At 50.9% G+C, this 27,696-nt stretch overlaps 1 protein-coding gene across 4 annotated transcripts in view; it reads left to right on the forward strand.

Annotated features, from left to right (window-relative positions):
* ccni (cyclin I) overlaps window positions 1–27,696 on the forward strand; it is a 97,244-nt gene that overhangs the window by 37,813 nt on the left and 31,735 nt on the right. The window lies entirely within an intron of this gene.

Here is a 27,696-nt window from a genome sequence, read left to right on the forward strand (position 1 = left end):
GTCATAATCAGGGTGTCAACTCTGTCACTTTAGTGATTGATAGCATGGCAGTATTTTGAATCTGTTCCCACTACTAGTTGTGAGGGTGGGTCCGGGGGCTGTGTTGTGTGAGATGTGGGAATTCTGCCTCCCGGATAACCACATCTGCCCAGGTGCCCTGAGCTGCAGTTAAGGAACTGGAGCTGTGGCTGATACAGGATACTGAAGGGGTGATAGATAAGAGCTACAGGAAGGTAGTCACCTCTGAGTTGCAGGAGGCAGGTACCTGGGTGAGGAAAGGAAATGGGCAGCCTGTGCAGAATATCCCTGTGGCCGTTCCCCTCAATAATAAGTATTTGTTTTAGATATTGTTGAGGGGACGACCTTCTGGATGGAGGGGGGTGTTGTTGGGGCGAAGCTGCACTGACCAGGTCTCTGACATTGAGTCTGGTTCTGTGGCTCAGAAAGGGAAGGGGGGGGAGAAGATGACTGTGGTGATGATGGGGAATTCTGTAAATAGAGAACTAGAAGAGATTCTGTGGATGCGATAGAGAAACCCAGATGGTGTTGCCTTACAGGTGCCAGAGTTGGGACATCACTGACTGGGTCTATGACGTTCTAAAGGGGGAGGATAAGCAACTAGAAGTCTTGGTACATATTAACACCAATGACACGTGTAGGAAAAGTGAGGAGGTCCTGAAGAGAGCATCTAGGGAGCTAGGTGGAAAGCTGAAAAGCAGGGCCTCTAGGCTAGCGGTCTCTGGATTGTTGCCCGTGCTACGTGCCAGTGAGAGTAAGAATAGGATGATTAAGCAGATAAATGCGAGGCTGCAGGGGGCAGAGTTTCAAATTTCTGGATCATTGGGATCTCTTCTAGGTAAGGTATAACCTGTACAGTAGGGATGGGTTTTACATGAACCTGATTGGGGGGGGGGGGGCAATATCTTTGCAAGCAGGTTTGCTAGAGGTGTTGGGGAAGGTTAAACTAATTTGATACTGGGTGGGAACCAGAATGATAGGGCTTTGGATAAGGCAGTTGGTTTACAAGCAGATGCAGTGCATATGTATTAAGACTGTAAGAAAGATGATAGGGCAAAATTGCAGTTGGATGACAGGTAGGTGATAGGGGAAGATTGCAGTTGGAGGACAGGTAGGTGATAGGGCAAAATTGCAGTTGGAGGACAGGTAGGTGATAGGGGAAAGTTGCAGTTGAAGGACAGGTAGGTGATAGGGGAAAGTTGCAGTTGGATGACAGGTAGGTGATAGGGGAAAGTTGCAGTTGGAGGACAGGTAGGTGATAGGGGAAAGTTGCAGTTGGAGGACAGGTAGGTGATAGGGGAAAGTTGCAGTTGGAGGACAGGTAGGTGATAGGGGAAAGTTGCAGTTGGATGACAGGTAGGTGATAGGGGAAAGTTGCAGTTGGAGGGCAGGTAGGTGATAGGGGAAAGTTGCAGTTGAAGGACAGGTAGGTGATAGGGGAAAGTTGCAGTTGGAGGGCAGGTAGGTGATAGGGGAAAGTTGCAGTTGGAGGGCAGGTAGGTGATAGGGGAAAGTTGCAGTTGGATGACAGGTAGGTGATAGGGGAAAGTTGCAGTTGGATGACAGGTAGGTGATAGGGGAAAGTTGCAGTTGGAGGGCAGGTAGGTGATAGGGGAAAGTTGCAGTTGGATGACAGGTAGGTGATAGGGGAAAGTTGCAGTTGGAGGACAGGTAGGTGATAGGGGAAAGTTGCAGTTGGAGGACAGGTAGGTGATAGGGGAAAGTTGCAGTTGGAGGACAGGTAGGTGATAGGGGAAAGTTGCAGTTGGATGACAGGTAGGTGATAGGGGAAAGTTGCAGTTGGAGGACAGGTAGGTGATAGGGGAAAGTTGCAGTTGGAGGACAGGTAGGTGATAGGGGAAAGTTGCAGTTGGATGACAGGTAGGTGATAGGGGAAAGTTGCAGTTGGATGACAGGTAGGTGATAGGGGAAAGTTGCAGTTGGAGGACAGGTAGGTGATAGGGGAAGATTGCAGTTGGAGGACAGGTAGGTGATAGGGGAAGATTGCAGTTGGAGGACAGGTAGGTGATAGGGGAAAGTTGCAGTTGGATGACAGGTAGGTGATAGGGGAAAGTTGCAGTTGGATGACAGGTAGGTGATAGGGGAAAGTTGCAGTTGGATGACAGGTAGGTGATAGGGGAAGATTGCAGTTGGAGGACAGGTAGGTGATAGGGGAAAGTTGCAGTTGGAGGGCAGGTAGGTGATAGGGGAAAGTTGCAGTTGGAGGGCAGGTAGGTGATAGGGGAAAGTTGCAGTTGGAGGGCAGGTAGGTGATAGGGGAAAGTTGCAGTTGGAGGGCAGGTAGGTGATAGGGGAAAGTTGCAGTTGGATGACAGGTAGGTGATAGGGGAAAGTTGCAGTTGGATGACAGGTAGGTGATAGGGGAAAGTTGCAGTTGGATGACAGGTAGGTGATAGGGGAAAGTTGCAGTTGGAGGACAGGTAGGTGATAGGGGAAAGTTGCAGTTGGAGGACAGGTAGGTGATAGGGGAAGATTGCAGTTGGAGGACAGGTAGGTGATAGGGGAAAGTTGCAGTTGGAGGACAGGTAGGTGATAGGGGAAAGTTGCAGTTGGATGACAGGTAGGTGATAGGGGAAGATTGCAGTTGGAGGACAGGTAGGTGATAGGGGAAAGTTGCAGTTGGAGGACAGGTAGGTGATAGGGGAAAGTTGCAGTTGGATGACAGGTAGGTGATAGGGGAAAGTTGCAGTTGGAGGACAGGTAGGTGATAGGGGAAAGTTGCAGTTGGAGGGCAGGTAGGTGATAGGGGAAAGTTGCAGTTGGAGGGCAGGTAGGTGATAGGGGAAAGTTGCAGTTGGATGACAGGTAGGTGATAGGGGAAGATTGCAGTTGGAGGACAGGTAGGTGATAGGGGAAAGTTGCAGTTGGAGGACAGGTAGGTGATAGGGGAAGATTGCAGTTGGAGGACAGGTAGGTGATAGGGGAAGATTGAAGTTGGAGGACAGGTAGGTGATAGGGGAAAGTTGCAGTTGGAGGGCAGGTAGGTGATAGGGGAAAGTTGCAGTTGGAGGGCAGGTAGGTGATAGGGGAAAGTTGCAGTTGGATGACAGGTAGGTGATAGGGGAAAGTTGCAGTTGGATGACAGGTAGGTGATAGGGGAAAGTTGCAGTTGCAGGGCAGGTAGGTGATAGGGGAAAGTTGCAGTTGGATGACAGGTAGGTGATAGGGGAAAGTTGCAGTTGAAGGACAGGTAGGTGATAGGGGAAAGTTGCAGTTGGAGGGCAGGTAGGTGATAGGGGAAAGTTGCAGTTGGAGGGCAGGTAGGTGATAGGGGAAAGTTGCAGTTGGATGACAGGTAGGTGATAGGGGAAAGTTGCAGTTGGATGACAGGTAGGTGATAGGGGAAAGTTGCAGTTGGAGGGCAGGTAGGTGATAGGGGAAAGTTGCAGTTGGATGACAGGTAGGTGATAGGGGAAAGTTGCAGTTGGAGGACAGGTAGGTGATAGGGGAAAGTTGCAGTTGGAGGACAGGTAGGTGATAGGGGAAAGTTGCAGTTGGAGGACAGGTAGGTGATAGGGGAAAGTTGCAGTTGGATGACAGGTAGGTGATAGGGGAAAGTTGCAGTTGGAGGACAGGTAGGTGATAGGGGAAAGTTACAGTTGGAGGACAGGTAGGTGATAGGGGAAAGTTGCAGTTGGATGACAGGTAGGTGATAGGGGAAAGTTGCAGTTGGATGACAGGTAGGTGATAGGGGAAAGTTGCAGTTGGAGGACAGGTAGGTGATAGGGGAAGATTGCAGTTGGAGGACAGGTAGGTGATAGGGGAAAGTTGCAGTTGGATGACAGGTAGGTGATAGGGGAAAGTTGCAGTTGGATGACAGGTAGGTGATAGGGGAAAGTTGCAGTTGGATGACAGGTAGGTGATAGGGGAAGATTGCAGTTGGAGGACAGGTAGGTGATAGGGGAAAGTTGCAGTTGGAGGGCAGGTAGGTGATAGGGGAAAGTTGCAGTTGGAGGGCAGGTAGGTGATAGGGGAAAGTTGCAGTTGGAGGGCAGGTAGGTGATAGGGGAAAGTTGCAGTTGGAGGGCAGGTAGGTGATAGGGGAAAGTTGCAGTTGGATGACAGGTAGGTGATAGGGGAAAGTTGCAGTTGGATGACAGGTAGGTGATAGGGGAAAGTTGCAGTTGGATGACAGGTAGGTGATAGGGGAAAGTTGCAGTTGGAGGACAGGTAGGTGATAGGGGAAAGTTGCAGTTGGAGGACAGGTAGGTGATAGGGGAAGATTGCAGTTGGAGGACAGGTAGGTGATAGGGGAAAGTTGCAGTTGGAGGACAGGTAGGTGATAGGGGAAAGTTGCAGTTGGATGACAGGTAGGTGATAGGGGAAGATTGCAGTTGGAGGACAGGTAGGTGATAGGGGAAAGTTGCAGTTGGAGGACAGGTAGGTGATAGGGGAAAGTTGCAGTTGGATGACAGGTAGGTGATAGGGGAAAGTTGCAGTTGGAGGACAGGTAGGTGATAGGGGAAAGTTGCAGTTGGAGGACAGGTAGGTGATAGGGGAAAGTTGCAGTTGGATGACAGGTAGGTGATAGGGGAAAGTTGCAGTTGGAGGACAGGTAGGTGATAGGGGAAAGTTGCAGTTGGAGGACAGGTAGGTGATAGGGGAAAGTTGCAGTTGGAGGGCAGGTAGGTGATAGGGGAAAGTTGCAGTTGGAGGGCAGGTAGGTGATAGGGGAAAGTTGCAGTTGGATGACAGGTAGGTGATAGGGGAAGATTGCAGTTGGAGGACAGGTAGGTGATAGGGGAAAGTTGCAGTTGGAGGACAGGTAGGTGATAGGGGAAGATTGCAGTTGGAGGACAGGTAGGTGATAGGGGAAGATTGAAGTTGGAGGACAGGTAGGTGATAGGGGAAAGTTGCAGTTGGAGGGCAGGTAGGTGATAGGGGAAAGTTGCAGTTGGAGGGCAGGTAGGTGATAGGGGAAAGTTGCAGTTGGATGACAGGTAGGTGATAGGGGAAAGTTGCAGTTGGATGACAGGTAGGTGATAGGGGAAAGTTGCAGTTGCAGGGCAGGTAGGTGATAGGGGAAAGTTGCAGTTGGATGACAGGTAGGTGATAGGGGAAAGTTGCAGTTGGAGGGCAGGTAGGTGATAGGGGAAAGTTGCAGTTGGAGGGCAGGTAGGTGATAGGGGAAAGTTGCAGTTGGAGGGCAGGTAGGTGATAGGGGAAAGTTGCAGTTGAAGGACAGGTAGGTGATAGGGGAAAGTTGCAGTTGGAGGGCAGGTAGGTGATAGGGGAAAGTTGCAGTTGGAGGGCAGGTAGGTGATAGGGGAAAGTTGCAGTTGGATGACAGGTAGGTGATAGGGGAAAGTTGCAGTTGGATGACAGGTAGGTGATAGGGGAAAGTTGCAGTTGGAGGGCAGGTAGGTGATAGGGGAAAGTTGCAGTTGGATGACAGGTAGGTGATAGGGGAAAGTTGCAGTTGGAGGACAGGTAGGTCATAGGGGAAAGTTGCAGTTGGAGGGCAGGTAGGTGATAGGGGAAAGTTGCAGTTGGAGGGCAGGTAGGTGATAGGGGAAAGTTGCAGTTGGATGACAGGTAGGTGATAGGGGAAAGTTGCAGTTGGAGGGCAGGTAGGTGATAGGGGAAAGTTGCAGTTGGATGACAGGTAGGTGATAGGGGAAAGTTGCAGTTGGAGGGCAGGTAGGTGATAGGGGAAAGTTGCAGTTGGATGACAGGTATGTGATAGGGGAAAGTTGCAGTTGGAGGGCAGGTAGGTGATAGGGGAAAGTTGCAGTTGAAGGACAGGTAGGTGATAGGGGAAAGTTGCAGTTGGAGGGCAGGTAGGTGATAGGGGAAAGTTGCAGTTGGAGGGCAGGTAGGTGATAGGGGAAAGTTGCAGTTGGATGACAGGTAGGTGATAGGGGAAAGTTGCAGTTGGATGACAGGTAGGTGATAGGGGAAAGTTGCAGTTGGTGACAGGTAGGTGATAGGGGAAAGTTGCAGTTGGATGACAGGTAGGTGATAGGGGAAAGTTGCAGTTGGAGGACAGGTAGGTGATAGGGGAAAGTTGCAGTTGGAGGGCAGGTAGGTGATAGGGGAAAGTTGCAGTTGGAGGACAGGTAGGTGATAGGGGAAAGTTGCAGTTGAAGGACAGGTAGGTGATAGGGGAAAGTTGCAGTTGGAGGGCAGGTAGGTGATAGGGGAAAGTTGCAGTTGGATGACAGGTAGGTGATAGGGGAAAGTTGGAGGACAGGTAGGTGATAGGGGAAAGTTGCAGTTGGAGGACAGGTAGGTGATAGGGGAAAGTTGCAGTTGGAGGGCAGGTAGGTGATAGGGGAAAGTTGCAGTTGGATGACAGGTAGGTGATAGGGGAAAGTTGCAGTTGGAGGGCAGGTAGGTGATAGGGGAAAGTTGCAGTTGGATGACAGGTAGGTGATAGTGGAAAGTTGCAGTTGGAGGACAGGTAGGTGATAGGGGAAAGTTGCAGTTGGAGGACAGGTAGGTGATAGGGGAAAGTTGCAGTTGGAGGACAGGTAGGTGATAGGGGAAAGTTGCAGTTGGATGACAGGTAGGTGATAGGGGAAAGTTGCAGTTGGAGGACAGGTAGGTTATAGGGGAAAGTTGCAGTTGGAGGACAGGTAGGTGAAAGGGGAAAGTTGCAGTTGGATGACAGGTAGGTGATAGGGGAAAGTTGCAGTTGGATGACAGGTAGGTGATAGGGGAAAGTTGCAGTTGGATGACAGGTAGGTGATAGGGGAAAGTTGCAGTTGGAGGGCAGGTAGGTGATAGGGGAAAGTTGCAGTTGGATGACAGGTAGGTGATAGGGGAAAGTTGCAGTTGGAGGACAGGTAGGTGATAGGGGAAAGTTGCAGTTGGAGGACAGGTAGGTGATAGGGGAAAGTTGCAGTTGGAGGACAGGTAGGTGATAGGGGAAAGTTGCAGTTGGATGACAGGTAGGTGATAGGGGAAAGTTGCAGTTGGAGGACAGGTAGGTGATAGGGGAAAGTTGCAGTTGGAGGACAGGTAGGTGATAGGGGAAAGTTGCAGTTGGATGACAGGTAGGTGATAGGGGAAAGTTGCAGTTGGATGACAGGTAGGTGATAGGGGAAAGTTGCAGTTGGAGGACAGGTAGGTGATAGGGGAAGATTGCAGTTGGAGGACAGGTAGGTGATAGGGGAAAGTTGCAGTTGGATGACAGGTAGGTGATAGGGGAAAGTTGCAGTTGGATGACAGGTAGGTGATAGGGGAAAGTTGCAGTTGGATGACAGGTAGGTGATAGGGGAAGATTGCAGTTGGAGGACAGGTAGGTGATAGGGGAAAGTTGCAGTTGGAGGGCAGGTAGGTGATAGGGGAAAGTTGCAGTTGGAGGGCAGGTAGGTGATAGGGGAAAGTTGCAGTTGGAGGGCAGGTAGGTGATAGGGGAAAGTTGCAGTTGGATGACAGGTAGGTGATAGGGGAAAGTTGCAGTTGGATGACAGGTAGGTGATAGGGGAAAGTTGCAGTTGGAGGACAGGTAGGTGATAGGGGAAGATTGCAGTTGGAGGACAGGTAGGTGATAGGGGAAGATTGCAGTTGGAGGACAGGTAGGTGATAGGGGAAAGTTGCAGTTGGATGACAGGTAGGTGATAGGGGAAAGTTGCAGTTGGATGACAGGTAGGTGATAGGGGAAAGTTGCAGTTGGATGACAGGTAGGTGATAGGGGAAGATTGCAGTTGGAGGACAGGTAGGTGATAGGGGAAAGTTGCAGTTGGAGGGCAGGTAGGTGATAGGGGAAAGTTGCAGTTGGAGGGCAGGTAGGTGATAGGGGAAAGTTGCAGTTGGAGGGCAGGTAGGTGATAGGGGAAAGTTGCAGTTGGAGGGCAGGTAGGTGATAGGGGAAAGTTGCAGTTGGATGACAGGTAGGTGATAGGGGAAAGTTGCAGTTGGATGACAGGTAGGTGATAGGGGAAAGTTGCAGTTGGATGACAGGTAGGTGATAGGGGAAAGTTGCAGTTGGAGGACAGGTAGGTGATAGGGGAAAGTTGCAGTTGGAGGACAGGTAGGTGATAGGGGAAGATTGCAGTTGGAGGACAGGTAGGTGATAGGGGAAAGTTGCAGTTGGAGGACAGGTAGGTGATAGGGGAAAGTTGCAGTTGGATGACAGGTAGGTGATAGGGGAAGATTGCAGTTGGAGGACAGGTAGGTGATAGGGGAAAGTTGCAGTTGGAGGACAGGTAGGTGATAGGGGAAAGTTGCAGTTGGATGACAGGTAGGTGATAGGGGAAAGTTGCAGTTGGAGGACAGGTAGGTGATAGGGGAAAGTTGCAGTTGGAGGGCAGGTAGGTGATAGGGGAAAGTTGCAGTTGGAGGGCAGGTAGGTGATAGGGGAAAGTTGCAGTTGGATGACAGGTAGGTGATAGGGGAAGATTGCAGTTGGAGGACAGGTAGGTGATAGGGGAAAGTTGCAGTTGGAGGACAGGTAGGTGATAGGGGAAGATTGCAGTTGGAGGACAGGTAGGTGATAGGGGAAGATTGAAGTTGGAGGACAGGTAGGTGATAGGGGAAAGTTGCAGTTGGAGGGCAGGTAGGTGATAGGGGAAAGTTGCAGTTGGAGGGCAGGTAGGTGATAGGGGAAAGTTGCAGTTGGATGACAGGTAGGTGATAGGGGAAAGTTGCAGTTGGATGACAGGTAGGTGATAGGGGAAAGTTGCAGTTGCAGGGCAGGTAGGTGATAGGGGAAAGTTGCAGTTGGATGACAGGTAGGTGATAGGGGAAAGTTGCAGTTGAAGGACAGGTAGGTGATAGGGGAAAGTTGCAGTTGGAGGGCAGGTAGGTGATAGGGGAAAGTTGCAGTTGGAGGGCAGGTAGGTGATAGGGGAAAGTTGCAGTTGGATGACAGGTAGGTGATAGGGGAAAGTTGCAGTTGGATGACAGGTAGGTGATAGGGGAAAGTTGCAGTTGGAGGGCAGGTAGGTGATAGGGGAAAGTTGCAGTTGGATGACAGGTAGGTGATAGGGGAAAGTTGCAGTTGGAGGACAGGTAGGTGATAGGGGAAAGTTGCAGTTGGAGGACAGGTAGGTGATAGGGGAAAGTTGCAGTTGGAGGACAGGTAGGTGATAGGGGAAAGTTGCAGTTGGATGACAGGTAGGTGATAGGGGAAAGTTGCAGTTGGAGGACAGGTAGGTGATAGGGGAAAGTTACAGTTGGAGGACAGGTAGGTGATAGGGGAAAGTTGCAGTTGGATGACAGGTAGGTGATAGGGGAAAGTTGCAGTTGGATGACAGGTAGGTGATAGGGGAAAGTTGCAGTTGGAGGACAGGTAGGTGATAGGGGAAGATTGCAGTTGGAGGACAGGTAGGTGATAGGGGAAAGTTGCAGTTGGATGACAGGTAGGTGATAGGGGAAAGTTGCAGTTGGATGACAGGTAGGTGATAGGGGAAAGTTGCAGTTGGATGACAGGTAGGTGATAGGGGAAGATTGCAGTTGGAGGACAGGTAGGTGATAGGGGAAAGTTGCAGTTGGAGGGCAGGTAGGTGATAGGGGAAAGTTGCAGTTGGAGGGCAGGTAGGTGATAGGGGAAAGTTGCAGTTGGAGGGCAGGTAGGTGATAGGGGAAAGTTGCAGTTGGAGGGCAGGTAGGTGATAGGGGAAAGTTGCAGTTGGATGACAGGTAGGTGATAGGGGAAAGTTGCAGTTGGATGACAGGTAGGTGATAGGGGAAAGTTGCAGTTGGATGACAGGTAGGTGATAGGGGAAAGTTGCAGTTGGAGGACAGGTAGGTGATAGGGGAAAGTTGCAGTTGGAGGACAGGTAGGTGATAGGGGAAGATTGCAGTTGGAGGACAGGTAGGTGATAGGGGAAAGTTGCAGTTGGAGGACAGGTAGGTGATAGGGGAAAGTTGCAGTTGGATGACAGGTAGGTGATAGGGGAAGATTGCAGTTGGAGGACAGGTAGGTGATAGGGGAAAGTTGCAGTTGGAGGACAGGTAGGTGATAGGGGAAAGTTGCAGTTGGATGACAGGTAGGTGATAGGGGAAAGTTGCAGTTGGAGGACAGGTAGGTGATAGGGGAAAGTTGCAGTTGGAGGACAGGTAGGTGATAGGGGAAAGTTGCAGTTGGATGACAGGTAGGTGATAGGGGAAAGTTGCAGTTGGAGGACAGGTAGGTGATAGGGGAAAGTTGCAGTTGGAGGACAGGTAGGTGATAGGGGAAAGTTGCAGTTGGAGGGCAGGTAGGTGATAGGGGAAAGTTGCAGTTGGAGGGCAGGTAGGTGATAGGGGAAAGTTGCAGTTGGATGACAGGTAGGTGATAGGGGAAGATTGCAGTTGGAGGACAGGTAGGTGATAGGGGAAAGTTGCAGTTGGAGGACAGGTAGGTGATAGGGGAAGATTGCAGTTGGAGGACAGGTAGGTGATAGGGGAAGATTGAAGTTGGAGGACAGGTAGGTGATAGGGGAAAGTTGCAGTTGGAGGGCAGGTAGGTGATAGGGGAAAGTTGCAGTTGGAGGGCAGGTAGGTGATAGGGGAAAGTTGCAGTTGGATGACAGGTAGGTGATAGGGGAAAGTTGCAGTTGGATGACAGGTAGGTGATAGGGGAAAGTTGCAGTTGCAGGGCAGGTAGGTGATAGGGGAAAGTTGCAGTTGGATGACAGGTAGGTGATAGGGGAAAGTTGCAGTTGGAGGGCAGGTAGGTGATAGGGGAAAGTTGCAGTTGGAGGGCAGGTAGGTGATAGGGGAAAGTTGCAGTTGGAGGGCAGGTAGGTGATAGGGGAAAGTTGCAGTTGAAGGACAGGTAGGTGATAGGGGAAAGTTGCAGTTGGAGGGCAGGTAGGTGATAGGGGAAAGTTGCAGTTGGAGGGCAGGTAGGTGATAGGGGAAAGTTGCAGTTGGATGACAGGTAGGTGATAGGGGAAAGTTGCAGTTGGATGACAGGTAGGTGATAGGGGAAAGTTGCAGTTGGAGGGCAGGTAGGTGATAGGGGAAAGTTGCAGTTGGATGACAGGTAGGTGATAGGGGAAAGTTGCAGTTGGAGGACAGGTAGGTCATAGGGGAAAGTTGCAGTTGGAGGGCAGGTAGGTGATAGGGGAAAGTTGCAGTTGGAGGGCAGGTAGGTGATAGGGGAAAGTTGCAGTTGGATGACAGGTAGGTGATAGGGGAAAGTTGCAGTTGGAGGGCAGGTAGGTGATAGGGGAAAGTTGCAGTTGGATGACAGGTAGGTGATAGGGGAAAGTTGCAGTTGGAGGGCAGGTAGGTGATAGGGGAAAGTTGCAGTTGGATGACAGGTATGTGATAGGGGAAAGTTGCAGTTGGAGGGCAGGTAGGTGATAGGGGAAAGTTGCAGTTGAAGGACAGGTAGGTGATAGGGGAAAGTTGCAGTTGGAGGGCAGGTAGGTGATAGGGGAAAGTTGCAGTTGGAGGGCAGGTAGGTGATAGGGGAAAGTTGCAGTTGGATGACAGGTAGGTGATAGGGGAAAGTTGCAGTTGGATGACAGGTAGGTGATAGGGGAAAGTTGCAGTTGGTGACAGGTAGGTGATAGGGGAAAGTTGCAGTTGGATGACAGGTAGGTGATAGGGGAAAGTTGCAGTTGGAGGACAGGTAGGTGATAGGGGAAAGTTGCAGTTGGAGGGCAGGTAGGTGATAGGGGAAAGTTGCAGTTGGAGGACAGGTAGGTGATAGGGGAAAGTTGCAGTTGAAGGACAGGTAGGTGATAGGGGAAAGTTGCAGTTGGAGGGCAGGTAGGTGATAGGGGAAAGTTGCAGTTGGATGACAGGTAGGTGATAGGGGAAAGTTGGAGGACAGGTAGGTGATAGGGGAAAGTTGCAGTTGGAGGACAGGTAGGTGATAGGGGAAAGTTGCAGTTGGAGGGCAGGTAGGTGATAGGGGAAAGTTGCAGTTGGATGACAGGTAGGTGATAGGGGAAAGTTGCAGTTGGAGGGCAGGTAGGTGATAGGGGAAAGTTGCAGTTGGATGACAGGTAGGTGATAGTGGAAAGTTGCAGTTGGAGGACAGGTAGGTGATAGGGGAAAGTTGCAGTTGGAGGACAGGTAGGTGATAGGGGAAAGTTGCAGTTGGAGGACAGGTAGGTGATAGGGGAAAGTTGCAGTTGGATGACAGGTAGGTGATAGGGGAAAGTTGCAGTTGGAGGACAGGTAGGTTATAGGGGAAAGTTGCAGTTGGAGGACAGGTAGGTGAAAGGGGAAAGTTGCAGTTGGATGACAGGTAGGTGATAGGGGAAAGTTGCAGTTGGATGACAGGTAGGTGATAGGGGAAAGTTGCAGTTGGATGACAGGTAGGTGATAGGGGAAAGTTGCAGTTGGAGGGCAGGTAGGTGATAGGGGAAAGTTGCAGTTGGATGACAGGTAGGTGATAGGGGAAAGTTGCAGTTGGAGGACAGGTAGGTGATAGGGGAAAGTTGCAGTTGGAGGACAGGTAGGTGATAGGGGAAAGTTGCAGTTGGAGGACAGGTAGGTGATAGGGGAAAGTTGCAGTTGGATGACAGGTAGGTGATAGGGGAAAGTTGCAGTTGGAGGACAGGTAGGTGATAGGGGAAAGTTGCAGTTGGAGGACAGGTAGGTGATAGGGGAAAGTTGCAGTTGGATGACAGGTAGGTGATAGGGGAAAGTTGCAGTTGGATGACAGGTAGGTGATAGGGGAAAGTTGCAGTTGGAGGACAGGTAGGTGATAGGGGAAGATTGCAGTTGGAGGACAGGTAGGTGATAGGGGAAAGTTGCAGTTGGATGACAGGTAGGTGATAGGGGAAAGTTGCAGTTGGATGACAGGTAGGTGATAGGGGAAAGTTGCAGTTGGATGACAGGTAGGTGATAGGGGAAGATTGCAGTTGGAGGACAGGTAGGTGATAGGGGAAAGTTGCAGTTGGAGGGCAGGTAGGTGATAGGGGAAAGTTGCAGTTGGAGGGCAGGTAGGTGATAGGGGAAAGTTGCAGTTGGAGGGCAGGTAGGTGATAGGGGAAAGTTGCAGTTGGAGGGCAGGTAGGTGATAGGGGAAAGTTGCAGTTGGATGACAGGTAGGTGATAGGGGAAAGTTGCAGTTGGATGACAGGTAAGTGATAGGGGAAAGTTGCAGTTGGATGACAGGTAGGTGATAGGGGAAAGTTGCAGTTGGAGGACAGGTAGGTGATAGGGGAAAGTTGCAGTTGGAGGACAGGTAGGTGATAGGGGAAGATTGCAGTTGGAGGACAGGTAGGTGATAGGGGAAAGTTGCAGTTGGAGGACAGGTAGGTGATAGGGGAAAGTTGCAGTTGGATGACAGGTAGGTGATAGGGGAAGATTGCAGTTGGAGGACAGGTAGGTGATAGGGGAAAGTTGCAGTTGGAGGACAGGTAGGTGATAGGGGAAAGTTGCAGTTGGATGACAGGTAGGTGATAGGGGAAAGTTGCAGTTGGAGGACAGGTAGGTGATAGGGGAAAGTTGCAGTTGGAGGACAGGTAGGTGATAGGGGAAAGTTGCAGTTGGAGGGCAGGTAGGTGATAGGGGAAAGTTGCAGTTGGAGGGCAGGTAGGTGATAGGGGAAAGTTGCAGTTGGATGACAGGTAGGTGATAGGGGAAGATTGCAGTTGGAGGACAGGTAGGTGATAGGGGAAAGTTGCAGTTGGAGGACAGGTAGGTGATAGGGGAAGATTGCAGTTGGAGGACAGGTAGGTGATAGGGGAAGATTGAAGTTGGAGGACAGGTAGGTGATAGGGGAAAGTTGCAGTTGGAGGGCAGGTAGGTGATAGGGGAAAGTTGCAGTTGGAGGGTAGGTAGGTGATAGGGGAAAGTTGCAGTTGGATGACAGGTAGGTGATAGGGGAAAGTTGCAGTTGGATGACAGGTAGGTGATAGGGGAAAGTTGCAGTTGGAGGGCAGGTAGGTGATAGGGGAAAGTTGCAGTTGGATGACAGGTAGGTGATAGGGGAAAGTTGCAGTTGGAGGGCAGGTAGGTGATAGGGGAAAGTTGCAGTTGGATGACAGGTAGGTGATAGGGGAAAGTTGCAGTTGGAGGGCAGGTAGGTGATAGGGGAAAGTTGCAGTTGAAGGACAGGTAGGTGATAGGGGAAAGTTGCAGTTGGAGGGCAGGTAGGTGATAGGGGAAAGTTGCAGTTGGAGGGCAGGTAGGTGATAGGGGAAAGTTGCAGTTGGATGACAGGTAGGTGATAGGGGAAAGTTGCAGTTGGATGACAGGTAGGTGATAGGGGAAAGTTGCAGTTGGAGGGCAGGTAGGTGATAGGGGAAAGTTGCAGTTGGATGACAGGTAGGTGATAGGGGAAAGTTGCAGTTGGAGGACAGGTAGGTGATAGGGGAAAGTTGCAGTTGGAGGGCAGGTAGGTGATAGGGGAAAGTTGCAGTTGGAGGGCAGGTAGGTGATAGGGGAAAGTTGCAGTTGGATGACAGGTAGGTGATAGGGGAAAGTTGCAGTTGGAGGGCAGGTAGGTGATAGGGGAAAGTTGCAGTTGGATGACAGGTAGGTGATAGGGGAAAGTTGCAGTTGGAGGGCAGGTAGGTGATAGGGGAAAGTTGCAGTTGGATGACAGGTAGGTGATAGGGGAAAGTTGCAGTTGGAGGGCAGGTAGGTGATAGGGGAAAGTTGCAGTTGAAGGACAGGTAGGTGATAGGGGAAAGTTGCAGTTGGAGGGCAGGTAGGTGATAGGGGAAAGTTGCAGTTGGAGGGCAGGTAGGTGATAGGGGAAAGTTGCAGTTGAAGGACAGGTAGGTGATAGGGGAAAGTTGCAGTTGGAGGGCAGGTAGGTGATAGGGGAAAGTTGCAGTTGGATGACAGGTAGGTGATAGGGGAAAGTTGGAGGACAGGTAGGTGATAGGGGAAAGTTGCAGTTGGAGGACAGGTAGGTGATAGGGGAAAGTTGCAGTTGGAGGGCAGGTAGGTGATAGGGGAAAGTTGCAGTTGGAGGGCAGGTAGGTGATAGGGGAAAGTTGCAGTTGGATGACAGGTAGGTGATAGGGGAAAGTTGCAGTTGGAGGGCAGGTAGGTGATAGGGGAAAGTTGCAGTTGGATGACAGGTAGGTGATAGTGGAAAGTTGCAGTTGGAGGACAGGTAGGTGATAGGGGAAAGTTGCAGTTGGAGGACAGGTAGGTGATAGGGGAAAGTTGCAGTTGGAGGACAGGTAGGTGATAGGGGAAAGTTGCAGTTGGATGACAGGTAGGTGATAGGGGAAAGTTGCAGTTGGAGGACAGGTAGGTGATAGGGGAAAGTTGCAGTTGGATGACAGGTAGGTGATAGGGGAAAGTTGCAGTTGGAGGACAGGTAGGTTATAGGGGAAAGTTGCAGTTGGAGGACAGGTAGGTGATAGGGGAAAGTTGCAGTTGGATGACAGGTAGGTGATAGGGGAAAGTTGCAGTTGGAGGACAGGTAGGTGATAGGGGAAGATTGCAGTTGGAGGACAGGTAGGTGATAGGGGAAAGTTGCAGTTGGATGACAGGTAGGTGATAGGGGAAAGTTGCAGTTGGAGGGCAGGTAGGTGATAGGGGAAAGTTGCAGTTGGAGGACAGGTAGGTGATAGGGGAAAGTTGCAGTTGGAGGACAGGTAGGTGATAGGGGAAAGTTGCAGTTGGAGGGCAGGTAGGTGATAGGGGAAAGTTGCAGTTGGAGGGCAGGTAGGTGATAGGGGAAAGTTGCAGTTGGAGGGCAGGTAGGTGATAGGGGAAAGTTGCAGTTGGATGACAGGTAGGTGATAGGGGAAAGTTGCAGTTGGATGACAGGTAGGTGATAGGGGAAAGTTGCAGTTGGTGACAGGTAGGTGATAGGGGAAAGTTGCAGTTGGATGACAGGTAGGTGATAGGGGAAAGTTGCAGTTGGAGGACAGGTAGGTGATAGGGGAAAGTTGCAGTTGGAGGGCAGGTAGGTGATAGGGGAAAGTTGCAGTTGGAGGACAGGTAGGTGATAGGGGAAAGTTGCAGTTGAAGGACAGGTAGGTGATAGGGGAAAGTTGCAGTTGGAGGGCAGGTAGGTGATAGGGGAAAGTTGCAGTTGGATGACAGGTAGGTGATAGGGGAAAGTTGGAGGACAGGTAGGTGATAGGGGAAAGTTGCAGTTGGAGGACAGGTAGGTGATAGGGGAAAGTTGCAGTTGGAGGGCAGGTAGGTGATAGGGGAAAGTTGCAGTTGGAGGGCAGGTAGGTGATAGGGGAAAGTTGCAGTTGGATGACAGGTAGGTGATAGGGGAAAGTTGCAGTTGGATGACAGGTAGGTGATAGGGGAAAGTTGCAGTTGGAGGGCAGGTAGGTGATAGGGGAAAGTTGCAGTTGGATGACAGGTAGGTGATAGGGGAAAGTTGCACTTGGAGGACAGGTAGGTGATAGGGGAAAGTTGCAGTTGGAGGACAGGTAGGTGATAGGGGAAAGTTGCAGTTGGAGGACAGTTAGGTGATAGGGGAAAGTTGCAGTTGGATGACAGGTAGGTGATAGGGGAAAGTTGCAGTTGGAGGACAGGTAGGTGATAGGGGAAAGTTGCAGTTGGATGACAGGTAGGTGATAGGGGAAAGTTGCAGTTGGAGGACAGGTAGGTTATAGGGGAAAGTTGCAGTTGGAGGACAGGTAGGTGATAGGGGAAAGTTGCAGTTGGATGACAGGTAGGTGATAGGGGAAAGTTGCAGTTGGAGGACAGGTAGGTGATAGGGGAAGATTGCAGTTGGAGGACAGGTAGGTGATAGGGGAAAGTTGCAGTTGGATGACAGGTAGGTGATAGGGGAAAGTTGCAGTTGGAGGGCAGGTAGGTGATAGGGGAAAGTTGCAGTTGGAGGACAGGTAGGTGATAGGGGAAAGTTGCAGTTGGAGGACAGGTAGGTGATAGGGGAAAGTTGCAGTTGGATGACAGGTAGGTGATAGGGGAAAGTTGCAGTTGGATGACAGGTAGGTGATAGGGGAAAGTTGCAGTTGGAGGACAGGTAGGTGATAGGGGAAAGCAGTTGGAGGGCAGGTCGGTGATAGGGGAAAGTTGCAGTTGGAGGGCAGGTAGGTGATAGGGGAAAGTTGCAGTTGGAGGGCAGGTAGGTGATAGGGAAAAGTTGCAGTTGGATGACAGGTAGGTGATAGGGGAAAGTTGCAGTTGGATGACAGGTAGGTGATAGGGGAAAGTTGCAGTTGGAGGGCAGGTAGGTGATAGGGGAAAGTTGCAGTTGGATGACAGGTAGGTGAAAGGGGAAAGTTGCAGTTGGAGGACAGGTAGGTGATAGGGGAAAGTTGCAGTTGGAGGACAGGTAGGTGATAGGGGAAAGTTGCAGTTGGAGGACAGGTAGGTGATAGGGGAAAGTTGCAGTTGGAGGACAGGTAGGTGATAGGGGAAAGTTGCAGTTGGAGGACAGGTAGGTGATAGGGGAAAGTTGCAGTTGGATGACAGGTAGGTGATAGGGGAAAGTTGCAGTTGGAGGACAGGTAGGTGATAGGGGAAAGTTGCAGTTGGAGGACAGGTAGGTGATAGGGGAAAGTTGCAGTTGGATGACAGGTAGGTGATAGGGGAAAGTTGCAGTTGGATGACAGGTAGGTGATAGGGGAAAGTTGCAGTTGGAGGACAGGTAGGTGATAGGGGAAGATTGCAGTTGGAGGACAGGTAGGTGATAGGGGAAAGTTGCAGTTGGATGACAGGTAGGTGATAGGGGAAAGTTGCAGTTGGAGGGCAGGTAGGTGATAGGGGAAATTTGCAGTTGGAGGACAGGTAGGTGATAGGGGACAGTTGCAGTTGGAGGACAGGTAGGTGATAGGGGAAAGTTGCAGTTGGAGGACTGGTAGGTGATAGAGGAAAGTTGCAGTTGGATGACAGGTAGGTGATAGGGGAAAGTTGCAGTTGGATGACAGGTAGGTGATAGGGGAAAGTTGCAGTTGGAGGACAGGTAGGTGATAGGGGAAAGTTGCAGTTGGAGGACAGGTAGGTGATAGGGGAAAGCAGTTGGAGGGCAGGTCGGTGATAGGGGAAAGTTGCAGTTGGAGGGCAGGTAGGTGATAGGGGAAAGTTGCAGTTGGAGGGCAGGTAGGTGATAGGGGAAAGTTGCAGTTGGATGACAGGTAGGTGATAGGGGAAAGTTGCAGTTGGATGACAGGTAGGTGATAGGGGAAAGTTGCAGTTGGAGGGCAGGTAGGTGATAGGGGAAAGTTGCAGTTGGATGACAGGTAGGTGAAAGGGGAAAGTTGCAGTTGGAGGACAGGTAGGTGATAGGGGAAAGTTGCAGTTGGAGGACAGGTAGGTGATAGGGGAAAGTTGCAGTTGGAGGACAGGTAGGTGATAGGGGAAAGTTGCAGTTGGAGGACAGGTAGGTGATAGGGGAAAGTTGCAGTTGGAGGACAGGTAGGTGATAGGGGAAAGTTGCAGTTGGATGACAGGTAGGTGATAGGGGAAAGTTGCAGTTGGAGGACAGGTAGGTGATAGGGGAAAGTTGCAGTTGGAGGACAGGTAGGTGATAGGGGAAAGTTGCAGTTGGATGACAGGTAGGTGATAGGGGAAAGTTGCAGTTGGATGACAGGTAGGTGATAGGGGAAAGTTGCAGTTGGAGGACAGGTAGGTGATAGGGGAAGATTGCAGTTGGAGGACAGGTAGGTGATAGGGGAAAGTTGCAGTTGGATGACAGGTAGGTGATAGGGGAAAGTTGCAGTTGGAGGGCAGGTAGGTGATAGGGGAAATTTGCAGTTGGAGGACAGGTAGGTGATAGGGGACAGTTGCAGTTGGAGGACAGGTAGGTGATAGGGGAAAGTTGCAGTTGGAGGACAGGTAGGTGATAGAGGAAAGTTGCAGTTGGATGACAGGTAGGTGATAGGGGAAAGTTGCAGTTGGATGACAGGTAGGTGATAGGGGAAAGTTGCAGTTGGAGGACAGGTAGGTGATAGGGGAAAGTTGCAGTTGGAGGACAGGTAGGTGATAGGGGAAAGTTGCAGTTGGAGGGCAGGTAGGTGATAGGGGAAAGTTGCAGTTGGAGGGCAGGTAGGTGATAGGGGAAAGTTGCAGTTGGATGACAGGTAGGTGATAGGGGAAGATTGCAGTTGGAGGACAGGTAGGTGATAGGGGAAAGTTGCAGTTGGAGGACAGGTAGGTGATAGGCGAAAGCAGTTGGAGGGCAGGTAGGTGATAGGGGAAAGTTGCAGTTGGAGGGCAGGTAGGTGATAGGGGAAAGTTGCAGTTGGAGGGCAGGTAAGTGATAGGGGAAAGTTGCAGTTGGATGACAGGTAGGTGATAGGGGAAAGTTGCAGTTGGATGACAGGTAGGTGATAGGGGAAAGTTGCAGTTGGAGGGCAGGTAGGTGATAGGGGAAAGTTGCAGTTGGATGACAGGTAGGTGATAGGGGAAAGTTGCAGTTGGATGACAGGTAGGTGATAGGGGAAAGTTGCAGTTGGAGGGCAGGTAGGTGATAGGGGAAAGTTGCAGTTGGATGACAGGTAGGTGATAGGGGAAAGTTGCAGTTGGAGGACAGGTAGGTGATAGGGGAAAGTTGCAGTTGGAGGACAGGTAGGTGATAGGGGAAAGTTGCAGTTGGATGACAGGTAGGTGATAGGGGAAAGTTGCAGTTGGAGGGCAGGTAGGTGATAGGGGAAAGTTGCAGTTGAAGGACAGGTAGGTGATAGGGGAAAGTTGCAGTTGGAGGGCAGGTAGGTGATAGGGGAAAGTTGCAGTTGGAGGGCAGGTAGGTGATAGGGGAAAGTTGCAGTTGGATGACAGGTAGGTGATAGGGGAAAGTTGCAGTTGGATGACAGGTAGGTGATAGGGGAAAGTTGCAGTTGGAGGGCAGGTAGGTGATAGGGGAAAGTTGCAGTTGGATGACAGGTAGGTGATAGGGGAAAGTTGCAGTTGGAGGACAGGTAGGTGATAGGGGAAAGTTGCAGTTGGAGGACAGGTAGGTGATAGGGGAAAGTTGCAGTTGGAGGACAGGTAGGTGATAGGGGAAAGTTGCAGTTGGATGACAGGTAGGTGATAGGGGAAAGTTGCAGTTGGAGGACAGGTAGGTGATAGGGGAAAGTTGCAGTTGGAGGACAGGTAGGTGATAGGGGAAAGTTGCAGTTGGATGACAGGTAGGTGATAGGGGAAAGTTGCAGTTGGATGACAGGTAGGTGATAGGGGAAAGTTGCAGTTGGAGGACAGGTAGGTGATAGGGGAAGATTGCAGTTGGAGGACAGGTAGGTGATAGGGGAAAGTTGCAGTTGGATGACAGGTAGGTGATAGGGGAAAGTTGCAGTTGGATGACAGGTAGGTGATAGGGGAAAGTTGCAGTTGGATGACAGGTAGGTGATAGGGGAAGATTGCAGTTGGAGGACAGGTAAGTGATAGGGGAAAGTTGCAGTTGGAGGGCAGGTAGGTGATAGGGGAAAGTTGCAGTTGGAGGGCAGGTAGGTGATAGGGGAAAGTTGCAGTTGGAGGGCAGGTAGGTGATAGGGGAAAGTTGCAGTTGGAGGGCAGGTAGGTGATAGGGGAAAGTTGCAGTTGGATGACAGGTAGGTGATAGGGGAAAGTTGCAGTTGGATGACAGGTAGGTGATAGGGGAAAGTTGCAGTTGGAGGACAGGTAGGTGATAGGGGAAAGTTGCAGTTGGAGGACAGGTAGGTGATAGGGGAAAGTTGCAGTTGGAGGACAGGTAGGTGATAGGGGAAGATTGCAGTTGGAGGACAGGTAGGTGATAGGGGAAAGTTGCAGTTGGAGGACAGGTAGGTGATAGGGGAAAGTTGCAGTTGGATGACAGGTAGGTGATAGGGGAAGATTGCAGTTGGAGGACAGGTAGGTGATAGGGGAAAGTTGCAGTTGGAGGACAGGTAGGTGATAGGGGAAAGTTGCAGTTGGATGACAGGTAGGTGATAGGGGAAAGTTGCAGTTGGAGGACAGGTAGGTGATAGGGGAAAGTTGCAGTTGGAGGACAGGTAGGTGATAGGGGAAAGTTGCAGTTGGATGACAGGTAGGTGATAGGGGAAAGTTGCAGTTGGAGGACAGGTAGGTGATAGGGGAAAGTTGCAGTTGGAGGACAGGTAGGTGATAGGGGAAAGTTGCAGTTGGAGGGCAGGTAGGTGATAGGGGAAAGTTGCAGTTGGATGACAGGTAGGTGATAGGGGAAAGTTGCAGTTGGAGGGCAGATAGGTGATAGGGGAAAGTTGCAGTTGGAGGGCAGGTAGGTGATAGGGGAAAGTTGCAGTTGGATGACAGGTAGGTGATAGGGGAAAGTTGCAGTTGGATGACAGGTAGGTGATAGGGGAAAGTTGCAGTTGGAGGGCAGGTAGGTGATAGGGGAAAGTTGCAGTTGGATGACAGGTAGGTGATAGGGGAAAGTTGCAGTTGGAGGACAGGTAGGTGATAGGGGAAAGTTGCAGTTGGAGGACAGGTAGGTGATAGGGGAAAGTTGCAGTTGGAGGACAGGTAGGTGATAGGGGAAAGTTGCAGTTGGATGACAGGTAGGTGATAGGGGAAAGTTGCAGTTGGAGGACAGGTAGGTGATAGGGGAAAGTTGCAGTTGGAGGACAGGTAGGTGATAGGGGAAAGTTGCAGTTGGATGACAGGTAGGTGATAGGGGAAAGTTGCAGTTGGATGACAGGTAGGTGATAGGGGAAAGTTGCAGTTGGAGGACAGGTAGGTGATAGGGGAAGATTGCAGTTGGAGGACAGGTAGGTGATAGGGGAAAGTTGCAGTTGGATGACAGGTAGGTGATAGGGGAAAGTTGCAGTTGGATGACAGGTAGGTGATAGGGGAAAGTTGCAGTTGGATGACAGGTAGGTGATAGGGGAAGATTGCAGTTGGAGGACAGGTAGGTGATAGGGGAAAGTTGCAGTTGGAGGGCAGGTAGGTGATAGGGGAAAGTTGCAGTTGGAGGGCAGGTAGGTGATAGGGGAAAGTTGCAGTTGGAGGGCAGGTAGGTGATAGGGGAAAGTTGCAGTTGGAGGGCAGGTAGGTGATAGGGGAAAGTTGCAGTTGGATGACAGGTAGGTGATAGGGGAAAGTTGCAGTTGGATGACAGGTAGGTGATAGGGGAAAGTTGCAGTTGGAGGACAGGTAGGTGATAGGGGAAAGTTGCAGTTGGAGGACAGGTAGGTGATAGGGGAAAGTTGCAGTTGGAGGACAGGTAGGTGATAGGGGAAGATTGCAGTTGGAGGACAGGTAGGTGATAGGGGAAAGTTGCAGTTGGAGGACAGGTAGGTGATAGGGGAAAGTTGCAGTTGGATGACAGGTAGGTGATAGGGGAAGATTGCAGTTGGAGGACAGGTAGGTGATAGGGGAAAGTTGCAGTTGGAGGACAGGTAGGTGATAGGGGAAAGTTGCAGTTGGATGACAGGTAGGTGATAGGGGAAAGTTGCAGTTGGAGGACAGGTAGGTGATAGGGGAAAGTTGCAGTTGGAGGACAGGTAGGTGATAGGGGAAAGTTGCAGTTGGATGACAGGTAGGTGATAGGGGAAAGTTGCAGTTGGAGGACAGGTAGGTGATAGGGGAAAGTTGCAGTTGGAGGACAGGTAGGTGATAGGGGAAAGTTGCAGTTGGAGGGCAGGTAGGTGATAGGGGAAAGTTGCAGTTGGAGGGCAGGTAGGTGATAGGGGAAAGTTGCTGTTGGATGACAGGTAGGTGATAGGGGAAGATTGCAGTTGGAGGACAGGTAGGTGATAGGGGAAAGTTGCAGTTGGAGGACAGGTAGGTGATAGGGGAAGATTGCAGTTGGAGGACAGGTAGGTGATAGGGGAAGATTGAAGTTGGAGGACAGGTAGGTGATAGGGGAAAGTTGCAGTTGGAGGGCAGGTAGGTGATAGGGGAAAGTTGCAGTTGGAGGGCAGGTAGGTGATAGGGGAAAGTTGCAGTTGGATGACAGGTAGGTGATAGGGGAAAGTTGCAGTTGGATGACAGGTAGGTGATAGGGGAAAGTTGCAGTTGGAGGGCAGGTAGGTGATAGGGGAAAGTTGCAGTTGGATGACAGGTAGGTGATAGGGGAAAGTTGCAGTTGGAGGGCAGGTAGGTGATAGGGGAAAGTTGCAGTTGGATGACAGGTAGGTGATAGGGGAAAGTTGCAGTTGGAGGGCAGGTAGGTGATAGGGGAAAGTTGCAGTTGAAGGACAGGTAGCTGATAGGGGAAAGTTGCAGTTGGAGGGCAGGTAGGTGATAGGGGAAAGTTGCAGTTGGAGGGCAGGTAGGTGATAGGGGAAAGTTGCAGTTGGATGACAGGTAGGTGATAGGGGAAAGTTGCAGTTGGATGACAGGTAGGTGATAGGGGAAAGTTGCAGTTGGATGACAGGTAGGTGATAGGGGAAAGTTGCAGTTGGAGGGCAGGTAGGTGATAGGGGAAAGTTGCAGTTGGATGACAGGTAGGTGATAGGGGAAAGTTGCAGTTGGAGGACAGGTAGGTGATAGGGGAAAGTTGCAGTTGGAGGGCAGGTAGGTGATAGGGGAAAGTTGCAGTTGGAGGGCAGGTAGGTGATAGGGGAAAGTTGCAGTTGGATGACAGGTAGTTGATAGGGGAAAGTTGCAGTTGGAGGGCAGGTAGGTGATAGGGGAAAGTTGCAGTTGGATGACAGGTAGGTGATAGGGGAAAGTTGCAGTTGGAGGGCAGGTAGGTGATAGGGGAAAGTTGCAGTTGGATGACAGGTAGGTGATAGGGGAAAGTTGCAGTTGGAGGGCAGGTAGGTGATAGGGGAAAGTTGCAGTTGAAGGACAGGTAGGTGATAGGGGAAAGTTGCAGTTGGAGGGCAGGTAGGTGATAGGGGAAAGTTGCAGTTGGAGGGCAGGTAGGTGATAGGGGAAGATTGCAGTTGGAGGACAGGTAGGTGATAGGGGAAAGTTGCAGTTGGAGGACAGGTAGGTGATAGGGGAAAGTTGCAGTTGGATGACAGGTAGGTGATAGGGGAAGATTGCAGTTGGAGGACAGGTAGGTGATAGGGGAAAGTTGCAGTTGGAGGACAGGTAGGTGATAGGGGAAAGTTGCAGTTGGATGACAGGTAGGTGATAGGGGAAAGTTGCAGTTGGAGGACAGGTAGGTGATAGGGGAAAGTTGCAGTTGGAGGACAGGTAGGTGATAGGGGAAAGTTGCAGTTGGATGACAGGTAGGTGATAGGGGAAAGTTGCAGTTGGAGGACAGGTAGGTGATAGGGGAAAGTTGCAGTTGGAGGACAGGTAGGTGATAGGGGAAAGTTGCAGTTGGAGGGCAGGTAGGTGATAGGGGAAAGTTGCAGTTGGAGGGCAGGTAGGTGATAGGGGAAAGTTGCAGTTGGATGACAGGTAGGTGATAGGGGAAGATTGCAGTTGGAGGACAGGTAGGTGATAGGGGAAAGTTGCAGTTGGAGGACAGGTAGGTGATAGGGGAAGATTGCAGTTGGAGGACAGGTAGGTGATAGGGGAAGATTGAAGTTGGAGGACAGGTAGGTGATAGGGGAAAGTTGCAGTTGGAGGGCAGGTAGGTGATAGGGGAAAGTTGCAGTTGGAGGGCAGGTAGGTGATAGGGGAAAGTTTCAGTTGGATGACAGGTAGGTGATAGGGGAAAGTTGCAGTTGGATGACAGGTAGGTGATAGGGGAAAGTTGCAGTTGGAGGGCAGGTAGGTGATAGGGGAAAGTTGCAGTTGGATGACAGGTAGGTGATAGGGGAAAGTTGCAGTTGGAGGGCAGGTAGGTGATAGGGGAAAGTTGCAGTTGAAGGACAGGTAGGTGATAGGGGAAAGTTGCAGTTGGAGGACAGGTAGGTGATAGGGGAAAGTTGCAGTTGGAGGGCAGGTAGGTGATAGGGGAAAGTTGCAGTTGGAGGGCAGGTAGGTGATAGGGGAAAGTTGCAGTTGGAGGGCAGGTAGGTGATAGGGGAAAGTTGCAGTTGGAGGGCAGGTAGGTGATAGGGGAAAGTTGCAGTTGGATGACAGGTAGGTGATAGGGGAAAGTTGCAGTTGGATGACAGGTAGGTGATAGGGGAAAGTTGCAGTTGGAGGACAGGTAGGTGATAGGGGAAAGTTGCAGTTGGAGGACAGGTAGGTGATAGGGGAAAGTTGCAGTTGGAGGACAGGTAGGTGATAGGGGAAGATTGCAGTTGGAGGACAGGTAGGTGATAGGGGAAAGTTGCAGTTGGAGGACAGGTAGGTGATAGGGGAAAGTTGCAGTTGGATGACAGGTAGGTGATAGGGGAAGATTGCAGTTGGAGGACAGGTAGGTGATAGGGGAAAGTTGCAGTTGGAGGACAGGTAGGTGATAGGGGAAAGTTGCAGTTGGATGACAGGTAGGTGATAGGGGAAAGTTGCAGTTGGAGGACAGGTAGGTGATAGGGGAAAGTTGCAGTTGGAGGACAGGTAGGTGATAGGGGAAAGTTGCAGTTGGATGACAGGTAGGTGATAGGGGAAAGTTGCAGTTGGAGGACAGGTAGGTGATAGGGGAAAGTTGCAGTTGGAGGACAGGTAGGTGATAGGGGAAAGTTGCAGTTGGAGGGCAGGTAGGTGATAGGGGAAAGTTGCAGTTGGAGGGCAGGTAGGTGATAGGGGAAAGTTGCAGTTGGATGACAGGTAGGTGATAGGGGAAGATTGCAGTTGGAGGACAGGTAGGTGATAGGGGAAAGTTGCAGTTGGAGGACAGGTAGGTGATAGGGGAAGATTGCAGTTGGAGGACAGGTAGGTGATAGGGGAAGATTGAAGTTGGAGGACAGGTAGGTGATAGGGGAAAGTTGCAGTTGGAGGGCAGGTAGGTGATAGGGGAAAGTTGCAGTTGGAGGGCAGGTAGGTGATAGGGGAAAGTTGCAGTTGGATGACAGGTAGGTGATAGGGGAAAGTTGCAGTTGGATGACAGGTAGGTGATAGGGGAAAGTTGCAGTTGGAGGGCAGGTAGGTGATAGGGGAAAGTTGCAGTTGGATGACAGGTAGGTGATAGGGGAAAGTTGCAGTTGGAGGGCAGGTAGGTGATAGGGGAAAGTTGCAGTTGGATGACAGGTAGGTGATAGGGGAAAGTTGCAGTTGGAGGGCAGGTAGGTGATAGGGGAAAGTTGCAGTTGAAGGACAGGTAGGTGATAGGGGAAAGTTGCAGTTGGAGGGCAGGTAGGTGATAGGGGAAAGTTGCAGTTGGAGGGCAGGTAGGTGATAGGGGAAAGTTGCAGTTGGATGACAGGTAGGTGATAGGGGAAAGTTGCAGTTGGATGACAGGTAGGTGATAGGGGAAAGTTGCAGTTGGATGACAGGTAGGTGATAGGGGAAAGTTGCAGTTGGAGGGCAGGTAGGTGATAGGGGAAAGTTGCAGTTGGATGACAGGTAGGTGATAGGGGAAAGTTGCAGTTGGAGGACAGGTAGGTGATAGGGGAAAGTTGCAGTTGGAGGGCAGGTAGGTGATAGGGGAAAGTTGCAGTTGGAGGGCAGGTAGGTGATAGGGGAAAGTTGCAGTTGGATGACAGGTAGGTGATAGGGGAAAGTTGCAGTTGGAGGGCAGGTAGGTGATAGGGGAAAGTTGCAGTTGGATGACAGGTAGGTGATAGGGGAAAGTTGCAGTTGGAGGGCAGGTAGGTGATAGGGGAAAGTTGCAGTTGGATGACAGGTAGGTGATAGGGGAAAGTTGCAGTTGGAGGGCAGGTAGGTGATAGGGGAAAGTTGCAGTTGAAGGACAGGTAGGTGATAGGGGAAAGTTGCAGTTGGAGGGCAGGTAGGTGATAGGGGAAAGTTGCAGTTGGAGGGCAGGTAGGTGATAGGGGAAGATTGCAGTTGGAGGACAGGTAGGTGATAGGGGAAAGTTGCAGTTGGAGGACAGGTAGGTGATAGGGGAAAGTTGCAGTTGGATGACAGGTAGGTGATAGGGGAAGATTGCAGTTGGAGGACAGGTAGGTGATAGGGGAAAGTTGCAGTTGGAGGACAGGTAGGTGATAGGGGAAAGTTGCAGTTGGATGACAGGTAGGTGATAGGGGAAAGTTGCAGTTGGAGGACAGGTAGGTGATAGGGGAAAGTTGCAGTTGGAGGACAGGTAGGTGATAGGGGAAAGTTGCAGTTGGATGACAGGTAGGTGATAGGGGAAAGTTGCAGTTGGAGGACAGGTAGGTGATAGGGGAAAGTTGCAGTTGGAGGACAGGTAGGTGATAGGGGAAAGTTGCAGTTGGAGGGCAGGTAGGTGATAGGGGAAAGTTGCAGTTGGAGGGCAGGTAGGTGATAGGGGAAAGTTGCAGTTGGATGACAGGTAGGTGATAGGGGAAGATTGCAGTTGGAGGACAGGTAGGTGATAGGGGAAAGTTGCAGTTGGAGGACAGGTAGGTGATAGGGGAAGATTGCAGTTGGAGGACAGGTAGGTGATAGGGGAAGATTGAAGTTGGAGGACAGGTAGGTGATAGGGGAAAGTTGCAGTTGGAGGGCAGGTAGGTGATAGGGGAAAGTTGCAGTTGGAGGGCAGGTAGGTGATAGGGGAAAGTTTCAGTTGGATGACAGGTAGGTGATAGGGGAAAGTTGCAGTTGGATGACAGGTAGGTGATAGGGGAAAGTTGCAGTTGGAGGGCAGGTAGGTGATAGGGGAAAGTTGCAGTTGGATGACAGGTAGGTGATAGGGGAAAGTTGCAGTTGGAGGGCAGGTAGGTGATAGGGGAAAGTTGCAGTTGAAGGACAGGTAGGTGATAGGGGAAAGTTGCAGTTGGAGGGCAGGTAGGTGATAGGGGAAAGTTGCAGTTGGAGGGCAGGTAGGTGATAGGGGAAAGTTGCAGTTGGATGACAGGTAGGTGATAGGGGAAAGTTGCAGTTGGATGACAGGTAGGTGATAGGGGAAAGTTGCAGTTGGAGGGCAGGTAGGTGATAGGGGAAAGTTGCAGTTGGATGACAGGTAGGTGATAGGGGAAAGTTGCAGTTGGAGGACAGGTA

This window comes from Hemitrygon akajei, chromosome 13 (genome assembly GCF_048418815.1).
Source record: "Hemitrygon akajei chromosome 13, sHemAka1.3, whole genome shotgun sequence".
NCBI classification, from domain to species: domain Eukaryota; kingdom Metazoa; phylum Chordata; class Chondrichthyes; order Myliobatiformes; family Dasyatidae; genus Hemitrygon; species Hemitrygon akajei.